This window comes from Aotus nancymaae, unplaced genomic scaffold (genome assembly GCF_030222135.1).
Source record: "Aotus nancymaae isolate 86718 unplaced genomic scaffold, 86718_ANA_hifiasm-v0.15.2.pri h1tg000007l, whole genome shotgun sequence".
Taxonomy (NCBI): domain Eukaryota; kingdom Metazoa; phylum Chordata; class Mammalia; order Primates; family Aotidae; genus Aotus; species Aotus nancymaae.
The window spans coordinates 54,237,264-54,258,744 of NW_026988418.1; positions in this window are offsets into that span (position 1 = coordinate 54,237,264).

A 21,481-nucleotide genomic window follows, 5' to 3' on the forward strand; every position below is an offset into this window, starting at 1 on the left:
AGAACTCAGCTACTGGCTTAAAGTCCCAAAGCCCAGTGGTATCAGAGCACAAGGGACTGAGACCCAAATGACCCATGAATGAAGGCTCAGCCGTGTGTGTGTATGTGTGACTCAGAGCCACACCCACAATCTCCTGTAGGTCAGTCTCCAGGCTGTGCAGAGAGCCCTGCACCCCAAATCCCATGTACACCATCTACCCTTCTTCGCTCTACTTTAGTAAATCAAAAATTGGCTAAAGGAAGGAGGCAGTCAAGGATGCCATGACCCACTAAACAGTCTTCACAGAGAGTGGCAATGTCACTACACTTGGGGTGGAAATGCGGTAGCAGAATGCCAGCTCCCATAGCAAACCCCAGTATGAAAGTGAAAACTGGAGTGAAAAGGCCTAGAACATGCTTCCAGAGCAAAGGTGACAGAATCCCTGAATGTGAAACATTCTTCCCTCGGGGATGATGACTTAGCACTGAGATATCTTCTGGAGCCCTGAGTCACTCAGCTCCGGGAATGATGGGTGTGGACCAGACTGGAAATTCACTGGATCCCTTTCAGTGTAACTCGGACCCGACCTAAGCATCTGGGGAACCTGGACGAGACGCGTGTCATCTCATCTAGGCCCCAATTCCAGTCAAATGGTAGAAAAGCTTTTCTTTATGGGATGGCTCTGATCCTGACCCTACAGGAGAATCCCATAGGCTCGAGACGCTCCAGCACCACCTTGGATTTTGCCCCACTTTCTGGTTCTGTGAAAGAGCAAAAAAATCAGAATGAATGAACCAATGTATGAACAGATACATCTTAGCCTGCCTTCCTCTGTAAAAGTAGAATCTTGGCAGTAGCCATCTGCCAGGGCAAGGAGGGGCCTGAGGGATTTAGGGGAGAGGCAGAGATGTCCAGGAAGTCATGAGGCTGCCACACAGTAGGAGCAGGAAGGCTTTCCAACTGCAGCCCCAACCACGATTCAGGAGATCCCTGAGGTCCACCCATGGGAGCTTGGACAAGCCACGTCTCTGTTCCTCCATTTCTCCCTCTCTGATATGGGAAGAATAGTGACAGCTTCCCTGCTTCATCTGTGAGATAACACAGCCTTAACTGTTTTCACTGAAAAGTTGTTATGTGCACCCACAACTCCACCTCCCTGCTGACTCTGGGGCTGGCGAGCGGCCTTTCCCAATGTAATTATGGTTTCAGAACTTGATTTGATCCGTGTAATAAGCAAAACCATGTAATGAAAAGCCATGTTAAGAGGAAATTCCATCTGAGTACTTTTGTGCTGGATCTCAGGAAGAACTCAAGGTGGGACACATGAGGGGAGAAGTATGCTAATGAGAACAAAGGAGAGAGCTGGGGTCTTGGAATAGGAAAAGGCCCGTAGGTACTAGGAAGTTAAGGAGTAACTAGCCATGGGCTACTGCGGGAAGAAAAGCAAGTATTTTGGATAAAAAATGGAAGGGCTGCTTAACAGAAAAGGTTTGCTGCTACCAGCTGACCATACCGTCAATCTTGCATTAATGCATTCACTTACTCATAAGTATTTAATACACCCACCCCACTACTCTTGCTCAGGGGCTGAGAGAGGAGAAGTACAAACCGGTACTTTGAAAGTACTCTAGAAAGGGAGTTCGAAGTTTCCCTAGAAAGGAAGTTTGAAGGCCAGATGTGGTGGCTCCTGCCTGTAATCCCAGCACTTTGGGAGGCCAAGGCAGGCAGATCACCTGAGGTCAGGAATTCGAGACCAGCCTGGTCAACCTGGTGAAACCCCATCTCTACTGCAAATAGAAAAAATTAGCTGACATGGTAGCGCGCGCCTGTAGTCCCAGCTACTCGAAAGGCTGAGGCAGGAGAATCGCTTGAACCCAGGAGGTGGAGGTAGCAATGAGCCAAGATCATGCTATTGCACTCCAGTGTGGGTGACAGAGCAAGACTCTGTCTCAAAAAAAAAAAAAAAAGCGGTGAGGTGTGGGGTTGGGCAGGGAGTTTGAAGGTTTGAAGGACTTGGCGGTGGTCTTACAGGCCTTACATTGGAGAGGTCATGCAGCCTGGTAGGTGAGGCAGCGCACAGAGCCAGGCTGCCTGGGCCCAGATCTGCTGTTTATGAGCTCTGCAATCTTGGGCAAGTTGCTTAGTCATGCTGGGCTTCACTTTCCTCACTTAGAAAGTAGAGATAACAATAGTCATTTTTTTCATTAGGCTGTCATGAGGAATAAATTATTTAATACATGAAAAGTATTTATAATAGAAGAGAACCTGCCACATCACACGTGCCCAATAATGTTAGCAATTACTGTTCCCTAGAAAGGGAGTTTTCAAGGAGGTGGCATCATCATCCAACATTAGCAGATTATTCCAATCTCAAGGTCGGATTTAACATTTTGTTTTTTTCTAATATATATATAAAATAAACTTATTCTCTCACTTCTAATATTTGTCATTTTCAGCCTCCATTTTACCAGCACAGACTCCAGCTCTCGGCATTTGGGCCTTAAGATCTTTACAAACAGACAAATCTTTCTGAAATTGGAAAAAAAAAAAGCCAAGACCCAAACATCTGACACTGTAGTGACCTCCTACTAGGCTTTAAGTTGAAACGGATTAGGGCAGGAAGTTTGACATTCCTGTCGTATTTGCTGGAGGTGTATGGCAGGGTGCGGCGCCTGTTGCAGGATTCCAGCAGGGCCTGCCCTGGCTCCCCCGGGGTTTGCAAGGAAGCTGGAGAGATCCCCTGTCACTGCACATCACAAGACCCCCATCCCCACCCCCACACTCAGGGCACCCACAGTCTCTCCAAGGACTGCAGTTTTGTTACCAGATTGTGGGAACATCTGTCTTGAATCTAAAGAGACAAAACAGATGGGCTTGGTTTCAGAGTTCTGCCCAATCCTCAGTGTACTGCTGTTAGTGACCACAGGAGTGGGGGCAGTCCAGAGAGGTTCAGCCCAAGAACTCATTAGACTAAGCTCCTCTGAAAGGCACCTTCCATTGTGGATGGGGAAAAGGAGGGAAGAGGGCAACTGGGGCTCAACAGAACTCCCTCCCAGAGCCCTTCCAGAGGCAAGGGAGGTCGGCCTGGGCCAAGCTCCCCGCCTGCCCTCCCAGCTTTGCATCTCCTTCTCAGCGGGACCCACTGCCCTCTCACAATGCAGAAATGAAGAGGGAAGGAAACAGGGAACATGAAGCCACCTGACTCCCTCTGGAGCCCAAGTGACTGTTCCACAGTATACATAAAGGGGCCAGCTGGTGCTCCTCTGGCTTGATGTAGTTGTCAGTAGAAACTAAGATGTCCCAACCTTGTGATCCATGATCTATACAGCACATTGTAGAGACAGCAGTTGACTTTTCACCGAGTTAAACCCTGTTTGGGGATAACATCCCAGACCCAGTCGATAAATGAAGGACATGACTGAGTAACAAGGATGCTGTGTGCTTAACAGAAGACATGATTGAGTCATCAGGGGCTGTGTGCTTAACAGAAGCCCTGTGTTGCCAAATCAGGCTCACACTGGAGCTGTGCAGCACCTCACAAGGTGAGCTGAACTCCGACACTCACCACCGCCCTGGTGTGCAACTGTGTTGAACAGCCTGGCCAGGAGTAAAGTCACCAGGATCATCAAATAAAGCTTCCCTTACTTGAAAAACTCACATGTAAATATTAAGACCTAGTCTGCTCACCCTCACATTTTAGAATAATATTAGAATAACAATAACTACCACTTCAGGGCTTACTATTGTCAGATAATATATAGCCATTTTACAAGTATTATTTCATTTAGTACTCATGAAAATTCTAGGGTTTTTTAGGCCGGGTGTGGTTGCTCATGCCTGTAATCCCAGCACTTCGGGAGGCTGAGGCAAGTAGATCACAAGGTCAGGAGACTGAGACCATCCTGGCCAACATGGTGATTTCACACAGGAAAGATGCTACCTTCTTCATTTTACAAAATATACAACAGGCTCACCAATTTGGTTAGTTGTAGAGAGTAGGCTAAAAATACAAAAATTAGCCTGGTGCGGCAGTTTGCACCTGTAGTCCCAGCTACTTGGGAGACTGAAGCAGGAGAATCACTTGAACCTGGGATGCAGAGGTTGCAATGAACCGAGATTGTGCCATTGCACTCCAGCCTGGCAACAGAGCAAGATCATCTAAAAACAAATAAACAAACAAACAAAGAGGCCAGGCATGGTGGCTCATGCCTGTAATCCCAGCACCTTGGGAAGCCAAGGCAGGAGGATCGCTTGAGATCAAGAGTTTGAGACCAGCCTGGCCAACATGGTGAAAACCCATCTCTACTAAAAATACATAAAATTAGCCCAGCGTGGTGGCACACACCTGTAGTCCCAGCTACTCGGGAGGCTGAGGCAAAAGAATTGCTTGAACCCAGGAGGCAGAGGTTGCAGTGAGCCGAGATAGTGCCATTGCACTCCAGCCTGGGCAACAACAGTGAAACTCCATTTCAAAAGTAAAAAAAAAAAAAAAAGCTGAAGTAAGGAGGCCCAAGACCCGAGTCTCAAATCTATCTTCCAAATACTAGGAGTCTTCTGGGTGATGCAGATTAAATAACAGGCTCAGCTACAGATAGACTTCCAACTCCTCAGTGCCTTATACCAGTTTGGAGCCACATGCTGCTCTGTCACTCCCATTCCCCAGGGACTAGCCTTCCCAACATGTGTGGCCATTGTTTAGAATGTGCCACTCCTCTGGGTCTAGCTCTTCCCCTCAAATCACTGCAATTGAGATGACTGTTGACGTGAAAAGAATGGCAACTGTTTTCACAGTACTTTACATGGCTTTGCATGGAAATTCCAGGCTGGAGTGCAATGGTACGATCTCGGCTCATTGCAGCCTTCGCCTCCCAGATTCAAGCGATTCTCCTGCCTCAGCCTCCCAGGTAGCTGGCATTGCAGGTGCCTGCCACCATGCCTGGCTAATTTTTGTATTTTTAGTAGAGACGGGGTTTCACCATGTTGGCCAGGCTGGTCTTGAATTCCTGACCTCAGGCCATGCACCCGCCTCAGCTTTCCAAAGTGCTGGGATGGCAGGCGTGATCCACCACGCCCGGCCAATTTCATGTGATTCTTTACCTTACGCGAAGATTGTTGACTGACTCAATCAATCACCAACTAATCCAGCCAGTCAGCTAACTGGGGAAACAAAACTATTATGACTCATGAAGCAACACAGGACTAAATGATGTGGTGATGGCATTTTACAAAGCAATACTTACAAGACTTATCTTGCTTAATCTTCACATCTGCCCCACTGTGGAAGTCTGTGTCATCTCCACATTACCGAGGTCACTGAGCTTCTATGTGGCAGAACCAGGTGGGTGGCAATGTCCTTCAAGATACTTCAGATTCTTCAAGGTGGCCCAGGCTGCCCCTTACCAGTCCCCATGGGGATTAGATGGGCAGAGAGAAAGGCAGAAGCCTGAGTACGGGGTCAGATGACACTCAGCCTCATCAAGGACACAGAGAGAAAATAACCTGATGGGGAGAAGCAGGCATAAGGGGGGTTTAGATATTCAGGTTGTAAGGGGGTGGATTAAATTATAGAGGGTCTTAAAATAGGCAGGGGAGGTTTTTCTGTTTTTTTTTTTTTTTTTTAAAGACAGTATCTCACTCTGTTGCCCAAGCTGGAGTGCAGTGGCACCAACATAGTTCACTGTAACTTCAAACTCCTGAGCTCAAGCAATCCTACCAATTCAGCTTCCCGAGTAGCTGGGACTACAGGCACATGCCACCACATCTGACTAATTTTTTTTAAACTTTTCATGGAGATGGGGTCTCAAACTCCTGTCCTCAAGCGATCCTCCTACCTCAGAGTTTACATTTTAAAATCATCATCCTTAGAACTGGAAGGAACCAAAAGAGATGTCCTGTTCCAGCTCACAGACTTCACACAGAAAAGATGCCACCTTCTTCATTTTACAAAATATACAACAGGCTCAAAGATTTGGTTAGATGCAGAGAGTAGGCTAAATGACGATGCCTCAGTCCCTTGTCTGTTGCTTTTATTTTATTTATTTATTTAGAGAAGGAGCCTCGCTCTATTATGAGGTTGGAGTTCTATGGCATGATCTCAGCTCACTACAAATTCCACCTGCCGGGTTCAAGCGATTCTCCTGCCTCAGCCCTCGAGTACCTGGAATTACAGGAAAGCACCACCACATTCAGCTAATTTTTGTATTTTTAGTAGAGACGGGGTTTCACCATGTTGGCCAGGATGGTCTCGATCTCCTGACTTCATGATCCACCTGCCTCCACCTCCCAAAGTGCTGGGATTACAGGCATGAGCCATTGTACCCAGCCTGTCTGTTGCTTATTATAGTTCATCACACTGACCTAGACTTACTCTTGATTAAAAAATTACTGTTTTCCCTAATAAGCTGTCTTATGTATAGGCTGTTACTATTTAAAACTATTTCACATTTCTAAAGTGGCAACAAGGAATTGTAGGTTCTTAAGGAGAACTTCTTGGCAGTGACATAATACAAGTGTTCTAGAAAGATTAGCCTGTCAAAAACATTCTATATAGATCAGAAAAGAAGGAGAGTGGAGTCAGGAAAATAAATGAGTGAGACTTCAGAAATGCACTGCATATGTGACTCAGAGGCCACTTCTCTTATTTATTTATTTTTGAGACGGAGTCTCACTGTCGCACAGGCTGGAGTGCAATGGCATGATTTCAGCTCGCTGCAACCTCCACCTCCCAGGTTCAAGCGATTCTCCTGCCTCAGTCTCCCAAGTAGCTGGGATTACAGGCACCCACCACCATGCACAGCTAATTTTTTTTTGTATTTTTAGTACATTTCACCATGTTGGTCAGGCTAGTCTCGAACTCTCAATTTCAGGTAATCTGCCCGCCTCGGCCTCCCAAAGTGCTGGGATTACAGGTATGAGCCACCACGCCCAGGCTTTTATTTTTATTTTTGAGACATGGCTCGATCTGTCACGAAGGCTGGAGTGCAGTGGTGTGATTATAGTTTACTGCAGTCTCAACCTCCTGGACTCAGGTGATCCTCCCACCTCAGTCACCCGAGTAGCTGGGACCACAGGCACGCATCACACACTTGGCTAATTTCTAAATTATCTGTAGAGACAAGATTTTGCTGTTACCCAGGGCTGTTCTCTGACTCCTGGGCTCAAGCAATTTTCCCACCTCAGACTTCCAAAGTGCTGAGATTACAGGCATGAGCCACCACACCTGGCCAATTTTTTTTTTTTTTTAAGACAGGGTCTTGCTCCGTCTCCCAGGCTGAAGTGCAGTGGTATGGTCACTGCTCACTGCAACCTCTGCCTCCTGGGCTCAGGTGATCCTCTCACCTCAGCCTCCTGAGTAGCTGGAAACACAAGTATGCACCACCACACCCAGCTAATTTTTAAATTATTTGTAGAGATGAGATCTTGCTCTGTTGCCCAGACTGGTCTCAAATTCCTGGGCTCAAGTGATCCTCTGGCCTCCACTCCCAGCATGGGGAGATTACATGTGCTAGGATTACAGGCATCAGCCACCACACCCAGCATGGGGAGAATCCTAGATGATGTCAGATGAATAGTGATTCACTGCCAGAAATGGGGAAGACAAGTATAAGAGCCCGTTCTGGATGAGGAAAGATGTTGAGTTTGAAGAGAGAGAAGTTAATGTTTAGGAGGCAGCTGGAAATACAAGACTAGACATCAGTGTGATGTTGACACTAGAAACAGAAAGGTGGGGGTCATTAATGCTGAGGTAAAGATAAAATCTATGAGAATGGATGAGCTCACCAGGAGCTATAGTCTTATGAGAAAATTCAAGGGCCATGGCAGAGCTGGCTAACTGCACTTCCAAATCCATTTCCCTTACAATAAAATAGAGTTGTTACTAAGGAAGGGACTCCCCAGCCATAAACTCTATTTTCCAGCTTCTCTGGCATCTAGAAATAACCATGTGACTAGTTCTTTTTTAGGGAGAATGAACAGAAGTGATATGTGTCACTTTCGGGTCAGGGTCTTAAAGCAGATATGCTTTCTCTATTCTCTTTTTCTCCTGGATGCAGGTAACAAAAAGGCCTTAGAGTCTAGGGGGATGGTGGAGCCATAGAATGGATTCTAAGTAATGGATTCTGAGAAAGGAACCTTACCTGAGTAAGAAAGCCACCTGCAAATGGGAAAACCGCTGTGGACTAATACATGATTGAGAAATAGACTTCTTTTGTGATTGGGCCATTATCACTTTTGAATTTATTTGTTACTGAAGTTCAGCCTACAACAAGAACTCTTGAAGAATGCCAGGTTGAAAGTGAAGAATGTGGCAAAGAGGGTAGAGAAGCAAGATATTCAGCTAAGGAAATAAGAGGGGGCAATTAGAGAAATAGAAGGAGAACTCCAAAGGTGCAGTGTTCCCGAAGTCAAAGGAGGAGCAGCCTTGAGTAGAAATTAACTATCAAAGGTAGGGGAAGGAGGATTGACAACCTTCCAGAAACAAAAGACAGATATGGGCAGGCATTTCAAACACCCAAGGCCATGTGACCAATATTGTCTTTCTTTCCATTTGTTTTGCTGTTGGGCTTTCCTCTCCTGGCTCTGAAGGAGCCTGAACTTCAGAACATCCCCAAAGGACTATGCAGCACAGTCCAAAACCAATGGAAAAGTGACGTGAACTCTGCCATTATGTAATGCGGTGGAAGAGCCCCTTGGTTGGGCTGCTTTGCAGGAACCAACTTCTGACACATCTGGGACTGCAAAGTCCAATAGGACAAACAGAAGAAGTATTTTTATTTGTAAGAAGAAGAAAAAAAGAGTTCCAGCCTTGAACCAGACTGACTGCAGCGTCCCCACTGGGAAGCAGCAGGTGTCCCTCCTGCCTGTGTTGCAATAAGCAGCAGCACCTGCAGGTCAAGGGAAGGGGCCAGCCGTGGGCTGGAGCCAGCTCAGAGAAGGAGTGAAGACGGGCCAGCCTCCAAGCAGATTTTCTGTATTTGGGGAAGTCTTCAGGAAAACAGGCTAAACCATGCAGTCTGCTTTCTCCTGCCTAATTTAGTTACATTAGTTTAAATGAAGCACAAAAACAAAGCAAAACAAATCCCCAGTAACATTTTCAGAGGTCTTTCTGCTCATTATGAGGTCAGACTGAGATTTGAAATCAGAACATGGTCCAAATTTTGACTCACAAGTAGTGGCTGGAGGTGGTTTGGAGGGGCTCTATCCCCATCTCTGTCCACCCTGCAAGCCACCCCAAATACAAAATAGAAATTGCATTGTATTTGTCAACAATGTAAAACGTGATTAAGTGCATCTTTAGAAAATACTCTGCAAATACAGCTTCATCATCCGTCTCCAGGTACTCATTCCAACCCATGTGTTGCCCCTAAGCTCTTCTTACATCAAACTCTGGAACCTTCACTGGCTCCACAAATGAATGTCTTCTTGTTCTTAGCAAGTTATCTGGCCCCATTTAGTCTCAGATTCTTTGGCTGGAAAGCAACCTCCCAGGGCTACAGTGGGTACCATAGTGAGATGACACACAAACCTTCTGTTTGCACCCACTCCCCACTTTTCCTGACAGAAGCTTGGTCATGGTCTAGCAGAAAGTTGCCTTTGCTACTGTGAGTTGGGAACTACGGTGCACAGGGGAAAGTGGAACTTGCTTTGCCTAGGTCCTCACTTGTCTGACTCCAGCCCAATATTTGGAGCAGCTTTTCTTGCTTTTTCCATGCTTTCCTTGCAAGGGAAGCCAAGTCACTCATCTGACCTAAAAGGCAGAAACCCCAAGGGCAAAACTTCAAAACCGAGCTAATTAAAATACGGATCACAGGATTACCCACTTTCCACCCTATATCCGAATTTCTCCCACAGCCTCCTTGATGGGTGATCAGCCAGGATCTTCATGGTCTCTTCTGGAGCCAGACAGGTCATTGCCTTCTATGAGGTGTTCACTCCACTGCCAATCAACCCATTGTTAAGCCAAACCTACCTTTTTGTAACTTACTCCACGTGATCCTTGCTCTGCTCTCTGGAACAAATCAGAATAAATACACTCCATTTTCCATATGACTACATTTTTCAAAATTAATTATCTTCACTGCCTCAATATGATATACAGACTGTTTGTATCCTGTTTACCTATCTTTGAACTTGCTCTTATTCATCAAAGACCCTTTTGAAATTTGTATTAATAATAGGGGCCATAAATGGATCCAAAACTCCTTGTAACTGAAACCACTCAGAAGGCAATGTTAATATTGCCCACCTTATATATACAGATAGACTTTTTCTTTTTAAGCAGCCAGATACATTACTGATGGTCCAGTTTGGACCATCTAAAACTGTTGATTTTCATTTCTGATTTTTGTTTGTTTGTTTGTTTTGAGACAGGATCTCATTCTGTCACCCAGGCTGGAGTGCAGTGGGGCAATCATGGCTCACTGCCCTGAACTCCCAGGCTCAAGTGATCCTCCCACCTCAGTCTCCTGAGTAACTGGAACCAGAGGCACTCACCACTATGCCCATTAAATTTTATTTTAATTTTTTTGTAGAGCTAGGGTTTCGCCATGTTGCCCAGGCTGGTCTCGAACTCCTCGGCTCAAGAGATCCACCCACCTTCTGGGATTACAAGCATGAGCCACTGTGTCCAGCCCATTTCTGATTTTAAATGGGACATGACTAACTGCCCAGGTAGAAACATGCCTAAATTTCTTCTGAAGTCCCTATGAAGCACAGAAAGATTAAAACCTCGTCTACTATCAAAAGCTAAGACCAACAGAAAGCCACTTGGAAAAATATAGAAGGGTGGAAAAAAACAACTGGGTATCAGCCTGGCCCTTTTCTCAAGAAACAGGCTCTCTATCCATGGAAAAGAAGGTAGGAAGTGGTTTTGCTCCTCCTAGCTGCTCTACTCCCCTGCATAGAGAGCTGGAGTCCACACCACAAGAAACCTGGTAGCCATCTCTTTACATAATGGTGTTATCTTTTGAGTTTATATGAATATTTTTCATCAGCTCCATCTTTCACCACCCATTTGGAGACGAATTCTAGGAAATATATCAGACTGGGAGTGCTGGATGCATTGCGTTCTGTTAAGAATAATCACCAGAAATAAAATGCTACAGCTGGAGATAGAAGGGTATCACAGAATCAGACAATGGGTCAGGAATTCAGCACAGCAGAGCCACATTATAGGAATGCTAGCTACATTCTCTAAATTGGGCCAAGATCCATTCTCATCAACCTACTCTCCAGCTGTAAAGCTGAGAAAATTCAATCATTACCCGTGTCCAATCAAGAGAACAAAATAAAATCTACACACCCTGTCTGTGGGTGAATCTGAGACTGGCTCATTTGTTTCTCGTTCAAACATGAGTAATCAAAAAAAAAAAAAAAAGAAAGAAAGAAAAAGAAAACTGGCATTGGGAGCACAAAAGCAATTATGCAGAAGACGAGATGAAAAACATTCCTCTGAAAATGATCTTCTGTGGGGAACCAGAATACATTTTTAGAAAACTGTGTAATATCCTCAGAAGCGTGGAAGAAACTTCTGTGAAAGAGATGCAAATAGCCACAAAGGAAGAAAAGAATGGGTTACAAAGACAATAGAGTAAGATGAACAGCAACAAAAGATAGGTGAGGTTAATAAGAATATTAATAAAAATAAAACTAAATATATATTAAATTATAAAGTACACATTTAAATGAAGAAAGAATGGCATTAGCCTTTCAGAAAAGTAAATTAGTATCCTGGAGATCACACTTGAGATGTTCTACAGTGCAGAGAAAAAGAATGAGGAAATTTAAATGGTTTGTGAGAAGATGGTAGACACAGAAGACAGAGAACATGATTCAAAATGACTTTTTTTTTTTTTTTGAGATGGAGTCTCGCTCTGTCACCCAGGCTGGAGTGCAGTAGCAACATCTCAGCTCACTGCAACCTCCACCTCCTGGGTTCAAGCAATTCTCCCTGCTTCAGCCTCCCAAGTAGCTGGGATTACAGGTGCCCACCATCACATCCAGCTAATTTTTGTATTTTTAACAGAGACAGAGTTTCGTCATGTTGACCAGGCTGGTCTTGAACTCCTCACCTCAGGAAATCCACCCATCTCGGCCTCCCAACCTGAGCACATTTTTAAATTGGAAGAAGAAAAGAATCCTTCAGATACTCAAGTTGAAAAATTAATAATAAGCTATTACAAAGGAGCAGAAATTAATCGAATCTCTGATTTCTCTGCAATGCTAACTGCCAGAAAACAATGGAGCCATATCTACAAACTTTTGATAGAAAAGGATTGTGAATCTCAATTTTCTATCTAACCATGTTGTCACTGATTAATGAAGGCAAGAGAAAGACATGCTAGGATAGGCAAGGACTCAGAAAATAGATTGGTCTGTAGTCTCTTCTTGAAAACATTATTTAAAGACATACAATAACCAACTGATAAAAGAATCAAAACAACAACACACATACAGGTGCACAGACAACATACACCTTCATGCAGAAGAGCAGGAATTCCCTCAGTGTAGAATTATGTTCTGGAATTCAGTAGATTGTGTGTGATATCTGGGATGCTGTATACTCAGAGACTAAGCTTAGCCCTTGTGAGAAACGTTGCTGCTTGCTAACATGTTTCCCTCCTTCCTCCTTTCCACCCAACCCCAATTTTGTTCATATCCATCGCCTTACATAACCATGGGCTTCAAAGGAAGGTAGCCTAGTACCCAGACACTACATGGACTGTGACCGGTCTACTCCTGGTCTGTGATTGGTTTAGGTATGCACATGTGACATAACACATGAGGTAAGTCTGTAGGGGAGACTTATGGGAAAATTTTCCTCACTCTAATTAGAGACACCTAGCAGGAGATAGGCTCATCTTCTCTTGTGACTGCCATGTCCAGGAACTGCTGCAATCATCTCACAGCCATGAAGGGAGCTGGTTGAGGACCACCCCAATAGATCTAGGTTGGCAAAGCTAGAAGATGAAAAGAACCTGGGTCCTTGCTGAAACTGTTGATTAGCTAAATTAACCAAACCTGGACCTTCAGTGTGACAGTATTTATTATTTAATACAAATAAGACAAATTTTCTGTCATTTACAGCCAAAAGCATCCTAAGTGACACAGCTTAGCTATTCCTCTACTCAGTAGAGTACTGTTTCCACCTCTCTTTCAGTGCCAAGAAACATTTCTTGAGCCATATCCTTTAACCCACAGTTCATATGGAATCTCTTGCCTTATTTGATGATCACTTATAACAATAACTGGTGCTGTTCTTGTCCAGATTTTTCTAACAATGGCTAAGCTTATTACATAGTGAAGTTCCCGTGCCAAGAAAATTACTAAACAACAGTTCTTTTCTCTCCCTCTCCACAAAAGGAGTATTGCATAGAATGACATAAATGAACTTTTTCATTGCTAAAGAACTTGAGAAATGGCTTTTATGCATCTTTAAGTCTCATGTTAATGTGACCTAACTCATTGGATTTTTTTTTTTTTTTTTTGATGAAAGACAATAAATCACTTAGGGACTGACATTATGTATCAGTAAGTGTCTCTTCCTAAATATGTGACCCATGAATATAAATGGCACTTAAAATTAGCATATATTATCTCAACTATTTAAATGCATAGAAAACAACTAAAAAACGTTAAATCGTTTCTGGTGATTTTGCATGTTGGCGCATGGTGATTATTATTTTCTTCTTTAAACTTAAGACACCACCTCACTTTCCTAAAAGAGCAAAGTGGGCCATTCCCCCTCCTCTCAGCTCTTCAGGGCAAGTATATTTTCTTTCCCAATTCAGATTTCCCTGAATTAGATTTACAACTTCTATTTCTAGCAAGATCTTCCACGCTGAGGCTGCAGAGTTGGCACCCCTCCCTTTGGCACCCTTGATGCAGTCAGATGATCCAGACTTATTCCCCAGAGGACTATCCTACCATGGGCACCAAGTTCTGCCATTTCACCTCTGAGCTAATTCCCTCCAATAACTAGTTTCTTGATACTTCCCTTTAGAATAATTTTCCTGGCTTCTTTCCTGGATTACTTCTTTCATCCTGCCTAGAAACCCTTTATTCTTTGTGGTCAATTGAAGGGCAAAGGGGACATCCTCTAAGCCTTTCATCCTTATCCAAATGGGAGATTACCTTGCATTCATAGCATTCAAAATGTAAGACCCCTCAGGCAAGAAGACTGGCCTAGCACACAGGCCCTGTAGTTCAACTCGACAGTTCAGTGACCATATGTACTTCTTAGATCAGTGTGGTCCCAGGAAACTACCATGGCAAACTGCCTATTAGTTCTGCCTGTTCACTGTCAAGATCTCTCAGGAAAAGTGCTCTTAACTCTCTCCTGGTACATTTGTACCTGGAGGGCATGTGGTACATTTGTACCTGGAGGGCAGATGGTATTGACTCTAATCACTTGACATTCTGGCTCCCTACGAGAGTCTCTCCTTATCCTCCACAAGACACTGATCATCATTTGATTCCAAGATTGGTAGGACCACTCCACTTGGGCAGATCCAGACTGTAACACACACAAATAATCCTATGTTTTGAAGATGGCTATTCTGATGTAGAGGAACAGAGGCTTGACTCAAGTAGGTAAAGAAAAGAAGAATCAGTTTTTAAGGATAAACATGAAGCAAAGGGGGATCAGAAATGGCATAGGTATTCAAGGACAGGTACCATAGCATGGCTGGGCCCCATGGGAAATCTGCAACTAGCAGAGGCCACTATCTCTGGGCATCTACCTATTTCTGGCAATGACCATTCCATTCGCCTCCCTAAACTGACCAGCTTTCTCTGCTTACTCATTCTTTCAAATCCCTCACAATTTTGGAATACCTATGGCTTGTGAGGGCCACTCAGGCCCCAGCCTAATGGCAACTCTTGATATAGAGATTTGGCTTTTGCCTTCACTGTTCATTGGTCTAGTTTTAGAAAAGCTGCAACTTTAAATATTTTAATTACAGAATTTAACACACAACACATACACATAACAGTAGATACAGTAGAATACTAAAGCCCCACATACCCTTCACCTGCCTTCTATTGTTAATACTTTGCTTCTAAACTTCTGTCAAACTATGCATCTGACAAAGATCTAATATCGAGCATCTGTGAAAAAATGGTGCAAATTTACAAGAAAAAAACAACCCCATTAAAAAGTTGGCAAAGGACATGAACAGACACTTTTCAAAAGAAGACATATATGAAGCCAACAAGCATATGAAGAAAAGCTCAATATCACTGATCATTAGAGAAATGCAAATCAAAACCACAATGAGATACCATCTCACACCAATCAGAAAGACTATTACTAAAAAGTAAAAAAATGATAGATGTTGGTGAGGTTGTGGAGAAAAGGGAAGACTTATACACTTAGGAGTATAAATCAGTCCAACTATTGTGGAAAGCAGTGTGGCAATTCCTCAAACAGCTAAAAACAGAACTAACATTCAACCCAGCAATCCCATTACTGGGTATATACCCAAAGGAATATAAGTCATTCTATCATAAAGACAAGTGCATGTGTATGCTCATTGCAGTACTATTCACAATAGCCAAGACATGGAATCAACCTAAATGCCTGCCAATGGTAGACTGGATAAAGAATATGTGGTACATACACATCATGGAATATCATGCAGCCATAAAAAAAACAAGACTATGTCCTATGCAAGAACATGGGTAGAGCTGGAGGCCATCATCCTTAGCAAACTAATGCAGGAACAGAAAACCAAATACCATGTGTTTTCACTTATAAGTGGGAGCTAAATGATGAGAACACATGGACATACAGAGTGTAACAACACACACTGGGGCCTACCTGAGAATGAAGGGTGGGAGGAGGGAGAGGAGCAGAAAAAAATAACTATTGAATACTAGGTTTAGTACCTGGGTGACTAAATAATCTGTGCAACAAACAAATGCCCATGACACAAATTTACCCATATAACAAACATGCACATGTACCCCGAATCTAAAATAAAAGTTTTTTTTAATAAACTTCTGTTTACCTTTCTCTCTCTTTTCTTTTTCTTTTTTTACTATTTTAAAGCAAATCCCAGAAATCATTTCATTTCTCTTGTAAACACTTCTATTGAATTTCCATATTTAAAGTCATTAGACTCTTACCTTCAGAAAGGAATCTGATTCGCCTGCCTCACCATTATAAGCCCAAGCATACAAATGGTCACTGGGTCATCCATGGACTGGATGTCTTTGGATCAGGTGATCAACCCAGTTCAATCAAGACTGGCTAGGGAGAACTGTGTTCATTATCACAAAAGAACTGTGGGACGGGCACAGTGACTCACGCCTGTAATCCCAGCACTTTAGGAGGCCAAAGCGGGCAGATCATGAGATCAAGAGATCAAGACCATCCTGGCCAACATGGTGAAACCTCATCTCTACTAAAAATACAAAAGATTAGCCGGGCATGGTGATGCTCGCCTGCAGTCCCAGCTACTTTGGAGGCTGATGCAGGAAGATCGCTTGAGGCAAATGTTGCAGTGAGCCAAGATCGTGCCACTGCACTCCAGCCTGGCGACAGAGCAAAACTCCATCTCAAAAAACAAAACAAAACAAAACAAAACAAAACAAAAAACACAAAATAACTATGATGACACTGCTTCTCCACAAGGCCAACAGTTTTCAGTCTAAAGGGGATTAGGCCTGGTACACATTGCATAACTTTGTTAAATCATCCCCAGATCACTGAGTTATCCACCAGGGCTGGGGCTAAGGTGAGGCAAAGGGGGGACTTGTTTCAGGCACAAAATTTAGGGGGAGCCAAAACATTCAGCAATCAAGATAAATAATATTTTAAGGCAATCCTTTGAAGAATAAAAATTACTTTTAGAAAATCCACAGTGAAGAAAATATCAAAATGTTAAATTAAATAAGGACAGAGGTGTCCACAAGAGTAATAAACCTGCTGCAGTGAATGACTGTCTCGTATATTCAGGTACTTTACATACATTGGATCATTTACTCCTCATAACCCCATAGGAAAGCTTATGATTAGCTAGTCTTAGGAAAATTCTTGACATAAAATTGTATTTCAATCTATTCTTGGATAAAAAAGCATGTATTGGTGAAGTTAAATGTAAGATATCAGAAACTCAGTAGAGACTCCTACAAAAAGTAACGATACTTTCCTTTTTAAAAAGTCTTCTACAATTTTTCCTTTTCCCCGTATGCCCAGTTCAATGACCTAACTTGCTTAGAAAAACAAGACTTTTCCAAGAGAAACAACATTTAAATCAAAGAAAGTCCTTACAGCAACAGTGTTTTTAAATGTGATTGTTTTAAGATTCTGACATGTCTGACAGGCTGAGTTTCTGAAACTTCGAGTTGGGGTGCTTTATCACTCTGGGACCACTTCTCTAGGGGAGTTTTATAGCTGCACTTTGGAAGTTGCAGGGAGAGGGATTTTTGCCTTTGAACTGTGATATCTCTTCAACAAAAAGGAGGTTTTCATTACTATTATTTACAGTGAAACCGAGTGACAGGCGCTGCTATTAATCATTTACTTATTCACCATTGGGGGGGGTCCTCATGTTAACAGCACTATGCTTGGGACACAACTATGAAATAAGAAAACCAAAGTCCTTGCTTTTGTGGGACTCACATTTGGTTTTGTATTGTTTTGTTTCTTACTTTGTTTTTTCTTTAAACTCAATGGGAAGAATAGTCTTTGATTTTTAGTATTATGATGGGGCTTAGCATGGCATGTTGCATTTAGGACCTAATTTTCTCATATTAAAAAAAATAGATAATGTCAATTTGTGCCATTATAAGGAAAATGGGAAATACATTCAACTTCAACTAGTTAAAGTCTGAATGTGCTAGATATCCCCAGATCAGTAACAATCCTTAGACCTATATTACCATTATCCTAAACATTCTCACTCATTAATGGCTTATTAATCCCCTAGCTAAACATTTAATATCTAACAAATTTGCTTGTGCCACATGGTTTGTGTGAATTTAAAAATCCTATGTTTTTTTCCTTTCTTCTAAACTGCCTTTCTGAAAACAATTCAAGAAAGCAATAGGGAGTTAGGTGAACTCTGCCCTTTATGATTTTATCATAGAAATGAATAAGGGAGGTTAATTTCATGACAACTTTAACCTCCTTTTCAAATTATTTCTGCCCATAAAAATGTTTTCATATGGCACCAGATAACTCCCAGCTGCTCTGTGTGCTGAGACATGCCTTTTCTGGTAATACTATTGGACTCCAGTGGTACAATCGCAATACACAAAGATGCTTTTCCTGATTTTCCAGATCTTCAAGACAGTTCTTAGGAGCTGGGCCCAGCACTGCTAGAACTACCTTTCATTAAAGTACTACTGGTTCCATAGTTTATATTACTCCCTCTAAAATCTTACTGATTTCCAGACACTTGGTTTCCTGAATAAAAATGTCTCAAGACTCCATAGTCACATACTATCTTTGCATTAAAATGCAATTGCAGCTAAAATCAGGAATGAAAGCAGGACATCACTACTGATCTTAGAGAAACAAAAGGGATTGTAATGTAATATTATAAACAACTGTATGTCAACAAACTAGACAACTTAGATGAAATGGACAAATTCCTAGAAAGACGCATACTACAGAAATGGACTCAGGAAGAAGTAGAACATCTGAATAGACTATAATAAGTAAAGAGACTCAATTAGTGATTTTAAAACTTCTCCTAAAGAAATTTCTGGGCTCCAATGCCTTTAAACTAATGAATTCTACCAACCACTTAAAGAATAATTAAAACTAATCTTTCATAATTAGAAAATAGGAGAGAATACTCCCAAACATATTCCATAAAACCAGTGTTACCCTGATACCAACCAGACAAAGACATCACAAGAAAACTACAGACCAATATCTGTTATAAATATAGACATAAAAATCCTCAATAAAATACTAACAAATCAAATCCAGCAACTTATAAAGAAGATTATATACCATGACCAAATGGGATTTATCCTAGAAATGGAAGATTGGTCTAACATCAGGGAATTAATTAATGTAATACACCATAACAACAAAATAAAAACAAAAATTTGTCCTGGTGTGGTGGTTCATGCCTGTAATCTCAGCACTTTGGGAGGCCAAAGCAGAGGCTGAAGTGAGTTATGACACCTCGTCTCTAAAACAACAAAAAATAAAATAAATTTAAAACAAATTAGATGATCATCCCAACAGATACAGAAAAAGCATTTGACAAAATCCAACACCCATTCATGATAAAAATATTTAACAGTTTAGGAATAGACGATAACTTCCTCAACCTTATAAAGATTATCCACAAAACATTCACAGCTAACATTATACTTTCAATAAAAGACTGAATGTTTTCCCCTAAAGATTAGGAAACAAACAAAGATATCTGCTCTTGCCACTTTTATTCAATATTGTACTGGAAGTTCTGGTCAGTGCAGTAAGGCAAGGAAAGGGTATAAAAGGCCTCCAAGCTGGAAAAGAAGAAGTAAAACAATCACTATTTCAGCAAGGTTGCAAAATATAAGATCAATATATAGATATCAGTTGTAGTTCTATATACTATCCATTAATAACCTAAAAAAGAAAGAAAGAAAGCAATTCCATTTACAATAGCATCTAAAAGAACAAAATATTTAGGAATACATTTAATAAAAGAAGTGTAAGATATATACATTGAAAACCACAAAACATCACTGAAAGAAATTAAATACTTAAATAAATGTAAAGGCATTTCATGTTCAAAGATTGGCAGGCTTAATGTTATTAAAATGCCTTAAATACTCCTTAAATTGATCTATAGATTCAGCACGGTCCCTATTAAAATCCTAGCTGTCTTTCATAAATTAGTAAGTTGATCCTAAAATTTACATAAAGATGCAAAGGACCCGGAATAGCTAAAAAAAATCTTGAAAAAAGAACAAGGTTGGAGGACTTACATTTTCTGATTTCAAAGTGCTTCAAAACTACAGTTATCAAGACAGCATTTTACTAGCATAAAGATAGACATACAGATTAATGGAATAGAATTGAGGGTACAGAAATAAATCCTTATATTTATGATTGATTGATTTTTAACAAGTGTGCCAAGATGTTTTTCTCCAATGGGGAAGAAATAGTCTTCCACAAAGGGTTCTGTGAAAACCAGACATACATTTGTAAAAGAATAAAGGTGAATCTCTTCCTTACATCATACACAAGAATTAGCTCAAAATGGATTATAGAATTAAATGAAAGAGATAAACCTATGTAACACTTAGAATAAAAAGGTCCAGGTGCAATCCCAGCACTTTGGGAGGCCAGGGTGAGAGGATTGCTTAAGACCAGGAGTTTGAGACCAGCCTAGGCAGCAGAGTGAGACCCTGTTGCAACAAAAAATTGAAAAAAAAAAAAAAGGTGGCATATGTTTGTAGTTCCAGCTCCTCTGGAGGCTGAGGTGGGAGAATCGATTGCTTGAGTCTAGGAGGTTGAGGTTGTGGTGCACTGTGATTGCCACTACACCCCAGCTTGGGCAACAGAGCAAGCTGCCTCAAAAAAGAAAAGGATAGGAAAAAATATATAAAAATAAATGTTTGTGATCTTAGGTTAGGAGTCTTAGATTCAATAGCAACAGCACAAGTGAAAAAAACTAAGATAAATTGGACATCATTAAAATTAAAACTTTTTTCCTACTGATACTATCAAAAAAGTAGAAAAACAAGCCATCAACTAGGAGAATTTATTTGAAAAATAGTTTTATGATAAGGAACTCTAATCCAGAATATACGAAGAACTCCTACAACTCAATAACAATTATAAAATAGGGTAAAAGATTGGAATAATTTCTCCAAAGATATATAAACAACCAATAAGCACATGAAAAGATGTTTCACATCATTAGCTATTTGATAACTGTAAATAAAAACCACAATGAGATATCACTTTACACACACTAAGATGGCTAAACAATTTTTTTAAATGTAATAACAAGTGTTGGTGAGAACACAGAGAAACTGGAACTTTCATGCACTGCTGGTGGAAATGTAAACTGGTACAGCAATTTGAAAACAACCTGGAAGTCCCTCATGAAGGCCAAATATAGAATTACCATATGACCCAGCAACTTCAATTCTAGGTATGTACCCAAAAGAAGTGAAAACATACATCCACACAGAAACTTGTACATGAATGCTCATAAAAGCATTATTAATAATAGGCAAAAATCAAATGTCTATAAACTGATGAATAGATAAAATGTGATACAGCTATACAATGGAATATTATACAGCCATGAAAAGAAATGAAGTTTTAATACGTACTACAGCATGAATGAACCGTGAATATTAAGAGAAATACTAAGTGAAAGAAGGAAGTCATGAAAGATGCACATTGTACAATTCTGTTTATATGAAATGTCTAGAATAGGCAAATCTATAGAGACAAAGTAGTTTAGTGGTTGCCTAGGGCTGAGAGATTGGGGAGAAGGAGGGGAGCAACTGCTGATGGGAACAGGGTTTCCTTTGG